A 6,310-nucleotide genomic window follows, 5' to 3' on the forward strand; every position below is an offset into this window, starting at 1 on the left:
TGTAGGGTCTGCCCTGTTGTCCGCGGATCATGTGGGTGGCCCTCCTCTGGACCCTCGCAATGTTGTCCACATCCCTCCTGAAGTGGGGCACACAGAACTGGACGCAGTACTTCAGCTGTGGCCTGACCAATGTCGCATACAGGGGGAGGATCACCTCCTTGGCCCTGCTAGAGATGCACCTCTGGATGCACAACAAGGTCCTGTTAGCCCTGCCAAACGTGACCTCGCATTGTCGGCCCATGTTCATCTTGGAGTCAATAATGACTCCAAGATCCCTTTCTGCCTTTGTGCTTTCAAGAAGGGAGTTTCCCATCTTATAAGTGTGCTGCTGGTTACTACTGCTGAAGTGCAGCACCCTGCACTTGTCAGTGTTGAAGCGCATCCTGTTTTTGTTAGCCCACCCCTGTAACCTATCCAGGTCTTGCTGTAGTCTTTCCCTCCCTACTCACCGTGCTCACCTCACCCCAAATTTTGGTATCATCAGCGAATTTAAACAGGTTGCATTTCACCCCATTGTCCAAATTGCTGATAAAGAAGTTGAACAGTGCAGGCCCAAGGACCGAGCCCCGGGGGACTCCCAATCAGGTTGGTCAGGCATGACATGCCCTTGGTGAATCCATGCTGACTGTTCTTAATTACCTTCTTCTCCTCCCAGTGCTTAGAAATGGATTCCTTGAGGACCTCCTTCATGAGCTTTCCAGTTACTGAGGTGAGGCTGACCAGTCTGTAGTTTCCCAGATCCTCCTTCTTCTCTTTGTTGAAGATGGGCACTATATTTACCCTTTTTCCAATCATCTGAGACCTCTCCCAATTGCCATGAATTTTCAATGATAATGGCCAGCGCATCTGCAATCCCCTTATCTAACTCCCACAGCACCACTTGGTGCACCTATCCGGCTTCGTGGATTTGTACACATCCAGCTTTCCTAAATAGTCCCTAACCTGTTCTTTTGCCACTGTTGGCTGCTTGTCTTCTCGCTAAACTGTGCTGCCAAGTGCAGTAGTCTGGGAGCTGACTTCGCCTGTGAAGACTGAGGTGAAAAAGGCATTGAATAATTCAGCCTTTTCTGCATCATCTGTCAGTAGGTTGCCTCCCCCATTCAGTAAGGGACCCACACTTTCCCTGATCTTCCCCTTGGTGCTGATTGTAATAGGGAACTCTTGCCCTGTTACCGGGAAGTGGTGTGGCCCCTTAAGAGCAAGGTTTTTTGTAGCACAGGCAGCCAGCAGAGTGGGGATTAAGAAATAGCCCTGTGGTCAAATCAGCTGCCAGGGGAGTCACATGACCTGAAGGGGCAGGGTTTAGGAGCATATAAGCCAGAGCAGGGAGTTAGACCTGAGAAGCAGCAGGGGGAGGAAGTGTTGCTGTGAGCTGGCTGCTTCTGCTGGGCAGGGAGCTTAGGGAAAGCAACCCAAGGGATCCTGGTGCAAGGCCTGGAAGAAGTACGGTAGGCTGCTGGTGGGCTGGGTGTTTATGTTGCTGCCAGATGGCATAAATGTGTGGGTTTTAACTGGTGCTTTGTGGAAGGGACTAAGGAGTGGTTTGGAGGTCTCATTAGTGCCTGGAGAGCAAGTGACTGTTTTGAACCCTGTTAGGGATCATGCTAAAGGGCAGAGCTTGGGACCAGAGGGCCTAGAGCCCAAGAAAGGGTGGGAAGGGGCAGAAATAAAGATGCTGGAGGGCACGATAAGGGGCTGGAGTCTGGAATCCAGGTCCAAGACAGTGGGCCTTGGCTAAAGGACCAGCTAGAGTAGAAGGGTGGAAGCTGGGAAGGCTGAAGCCTCAACAAGGGAGTAAACGCCTGAGATGGCCTGGTTCCACTTTTAAGCTTCCTTTTTGTGTTCTAGCTGACTAAAGAGTTCCTGCTAAGCAAAGCTTGTCTTCTGCCATACTCACTTGTCTTCTGCCATACTTGCCATACTTGCTTGCGTGCATATGAGGATCATTTGTTCCCACGGGCTCAGTAAAATACAGTCAGCTCTCCTGGCCTCCCTTCAACCTCAGACTGGTCTCCCAGGGTATCCTAACCATCAGTTCCCTAAGTAAGTTGCAACCTGTTTTTCTGAAGTCCAAGGTCCATACTTTGCTGCTCTTCTTCCTTCCTTTCCTCAGGATCTTGAACTCAATCATTTCATGGTCACTGCTGCCTAAGTTGCCATCCACCACTACATTCCCCACGTATACTTCCTGGTTTGTGAGTAGTAGGTCAAAAACAGCACGGTCCCTAGGTGGCATCTCCAGGACCAGGAGGTTGTCTCTAACCTGCTTCAAAAAATTCCTGGATTGCCTGTGCACTGCTGTATTGTCCTCCCAGCAGATGTCAGGGTGATTGAAGTTCCCCATGAGAACCAGGGTCTGTGATCTGGAAAATTCTGCTAGCTGTTTGAACAAAACTTCATCCTTCTGGTCTGGTGGGCTATAATAGACACCCACCACTGCACACTTATTGCTCTCCCCTCTGTCCCTAACTCAGAGACTTTCAACAGGCCTGTCTCTAATTTCATACTGGAGCTCTGAGCAACCGTACAGCTCTTTTACATACAGCACAACTCCTCCTTGTTTCCCCTGCCTGTCCTTCCTGAACAGTTTATACCCATCCATGACAGTACTCCAGTCATGTGAGAGAGCTATTCCACCAAGTCTCTGTTACTTGAGTTATATCACAGTTCAGTGACTGTGAGACTTCCAATTCCAATTCTTCCTGCTAGTTTTCCAGGCTCCCACCAGGCCCAGATGAGCCATGGGACTTTGTCCCACACCCTGCCTGCCCTGGCTGGGCAGTGCCTGGCCCAGCCCCACCCCCCTCACTGCAGGGGGCCTTGATATCCCCCTCCCCCTATACCCTTTCCCTTTTCCTCTCCCTTCCTTTCCACCACAACAGACTGACCACTGACCAGCTGGACACTACTCAAGCTGCTGGGCTGCGTATTGGAAATTATATCAGTACTGGCCAATATGCCTCCTTAAAAATCAGCTATTGGTATCAGCTCCAAAAATATCTATCGGTTCACCCCTATTAGTTACTCTTAAACTGTCCTGCTTGCTACTCCTGTTTAGTCACTCCCTGGTCTCTATGGGAGTGTCCCTGTATACCCTTTGGGCATAGACTGGCTCTGCCCCCTTGTTAGGGCTTTTCTCAGATGGGCAGCAACCATTCAACAGTCACCCAGATAGAAGTACTCCCAGCTGCTCAGAGCACCTGGCTCCCCTTCCCCTTCCTCCTGTGGCTCCCAGTGAATGGCTTGCATACTGCCCTGTTAAGTTTCAAAATTAGTCAATTGACTCCCTCAGCACTGCCTGACTAAAAATGCTGCTGCAACCTGAGGCCACCGGGGGTGGCACATGGCCTGGGATGTGGGAAGTCCAGAAGCTGCATCCTGCACCTGAGGCTTGGGAAGGGAACAATCTGGCTGCCTCCCCCCCCACAGGTGGCCCCCGTGGGTGCTGCCACCCTGGGGGGAAGGACCAGCTCCTCCATCCTGCAGCGACTCAGTGGCCTGGCAGCAGCTCACATGCCCAGCCCTAGGATAGGTGGGAGGCTGCGCCAGGAGCTGGAGTGGAACCATGGCTGCTTTTTTTCTCTGAAAGCTCCTGTGGCCTCCCTGAGCTTCCCATGCCCTGGGCTAGGGCCCTGCCAGGTTGTGCCACCCCCAGCAGCCTCAGGAGGACCTGTGCTGCCTCTGGGGCTGGCCAGGAGCTTCCCCAGGGCCCCTGGGCTCCTCATGGCAGCAGGAACTTCTGGAGCAGAAAAATGGCCGTGGATACGCTCCTGCTCCTGTCGCAGCCTCCCCACCCATCCTGGGGCTAGGGAGCGAGCTGCTGCTGGGCCCCTGTGGGGTGGAGGGGCCTGGTTCTTCTCCCCAGGGCAGCAGCACTCACCAGAGCCTCCGGTGGGGGGGTGGCTGGGCTGTTGTTGCCTCAAGCCTCAGGCGCAGGATGGAAGTTCTGCGCCACCTTTCTCTGCCCCGGGCCATGTTCCTGTTGGGTCATGCCACCCCCAGCAGCCCCAGGTGGCCCCCATGCTGCCCCCAGGGCTGGACTGTGGGGTTGGGAGCTAGCCACAGCTGGGCGGTGCCCCAGGGCCAGTGCGGATGGGGCCCAGAGCAGGGTGGCAGGAGCCCAGGGTGCAGCTGGCTGGACTCTATGGAGCCCATCAGGGAGAGAGGGGAGGCACCCTGATCTGGGTCCCACCAGTGCTGGCTCCCGTATTCCCCCTTGCTCCCAGACCCATGGCCAGATGGGGACCAGCGGGCCGACCCCCTCTTACCTGAGCTTCCCATTCCGGCATAGGCAGGAACAGCCTTATGGTCCCTCCCGCTGTGTGGGGTGGGGCAAGGCATGGCCTGCTCTTCCAGGAGCCTGATGTGGCTTCCACTGGGTCCTACTGCCCCATGCTCTGTCACTTTTGACAGGAGCCAGAGGCAAATAAATATTCATTTAAAAAAAATTTCTAGGGGCCCTGTGGGCTGGACAGAATGTCCTGGTGGGCTGGATCCAGCCTGTGGGCCATATTTTGCCCACCCCTGCTCTATCCCTTCATCCTCAGTAAATGAGCAGAGCTCTGAACCCCTTGTGCTGAGCTGAGCTGAAAAGGCATTTGACAGAGTAACTACTTCTGCTTTTCGTCCCCTCTGTTTATTATGCAGGAAGAGAATGGTAAATCAGCCCTATGTAATATAAACCTAGGATGTTGTCTAAATGATTATTAATAGTACAGTAAATGTAGCACTGACTGAAAAACCTTTTTCCCTGTTTGTTTTTAATCTGCTTGATTTCAGCTGACTGCATATTTTGCTGGTGTGAACAGCCTTCCAGCTAGAGTGCTTAAATGCTAAGAAAGGAACTCGAAACTAAAACACATTTCTGGCACAGACATCACTTTCAGCCTGTCAGCATGAATTTGATCATTTCAGTAATCACCATAATTCTCATTGTAATGCATGTAACAGTGTATATACACACAAAAAATAATTCTGCTTGTCATTTTCAAAGGCAATTCCAGTTTGTTTATTTGGAAATTACCTAAAGGAAACTGCTGAAGATCTTAGTTTCCTTTCCTGCTTCTGCTGTAACACTGCCAAGTTTCACTTTGCAGTAAAGAGCATGAGTCTCTGGCTGCTACAAATAATGTCCTCCCCTGTTTTTCTAACATTAAAATGTACTACATATTTGTCATGCCACTAAAGTATAGTCTCTTTTTTTAGGAACTAGTTTGATATAATTTGTTATAGGTAAAGTCAGAGAGATGTAGTTAACTGTGTTAGATTGAAGTCAAGTAGAAGGCAGGGTAGAATTGCATCTTATGCAAATAAGAGAGAAGGGGGACCAGGAGAGAATATGTGTGTGTAGTGCAAGCTTTTGTGAGCTGAAGCTTGCTTCATCAGATGCTGTGAAAGGATGTACAGAAAGCAGAATATAAGGAGAGATAAATTAGATTATAAACGATAAGGGATGGGGGGGCAGTTCTGAAAGAGGCAAGCAAATTAACAGTAAACCCATGGAAACAAAGGAATCATAAAAGTAATCTGCTTTCTGCACATGCTTTCACATCCTTCTGCACTTTGCATGCAGCATGGACGAATGGTGCCAACAACCAGTCAGCCACTGGGAGGTGGGTCCCCCTGTGGCTAACTGCATTGATGGGGGGGAGGGGGTCCCGCCATGGCTGATTGCTTGCACTCACCTGGAAGTGGCCATGGATGCACCGCTTCCACTTCTTCCACTTTGCTTCTGGGAGCACCACTTCATCTGGCATGCCCACTTCCTGGCTGGTGCTCACCCTATTGCCTAAGTGGGGAATGCATCCTGACGGGGGTGAGTGTACTGGCACTCTCAGGGGGTGCATGTGCACCCCTATGTGCCCTCTACGTGTTGCCACTGCATGCAGGATATTCTTTCTCCGATCAGAAGGAGCCAGGTACATAACACTCATTTAGAAATGAAAGTTTGTGAAAAGGTACAACAGATGCAAACACCGAAGAGAAGTTTTTGTTTTATCTTAATGATTTAATAATTTGAAGAGTCTTACCAAAACAAAGAAAAAAACACTGTCAGTCTCTAAGCCATTGGTTTGTTTAGCTTTTCATAAATTGTATTTTATCTTCAGCATGTCAGACAGATTAAATATATATGCACTTACCAAAACCGTTATTCCTATATCTTCTTTTAGGCACTTTGATAAATGTATTTTACTGAGTTAGGAAAAACTGTAAAAGAGCTGAAATAGCCAGATCTTATCATAGAATCATAGAAGTAGGGTTGGAAGGGACCTTGTAGATCTTCAAGTCTGACCCCCTGCCTGGGCGGGAA

General features: G+C 50.4%; 1 protein-coding gene across 2 annotated transcripts in view; it reads right to left on the minus strand.

The window, feature by feature from the left end:
- Positions 1-6,310, minus strand: part of LOC109308828 (sterile alpha motif domain-containing protein 9-like) — a 19,337-nt gene that overhangs the window by 12,690 nt on the left and 337 nt on the right. The window contains exon 1 of one of the 2 annotated variants that reach the window (XM_019533248.1): positions 4,269-4,405. The exons of the other annotated variant lie outside the window; for it this stretch is intronic. The gene's annotated coding sequence lies outside the window, so the exon portion shown is untranslated. Of the gene's footprint in view, positions 1-4,268; positions 4,406-6,310 lie in introns of those variants that run through there. 2 annotated transcript variants of the gene reach the window in all.

The sequence above is a fragment of the Crocodylus porosus genome, unplaced genomic scaffold, assembly GCF_001723895.1.
Source record: "Crocodylus porosus isolate Cpor-Errol unplaced genomic scaffold, CroPor_comp1, whole genome shotgun sequence".
Taxonomy (NCBI): Eukaryota; Metazoa; Chordata; order Crocodylia; family Crocodylidae; genus Crocodylus; species Crocodylus porosus.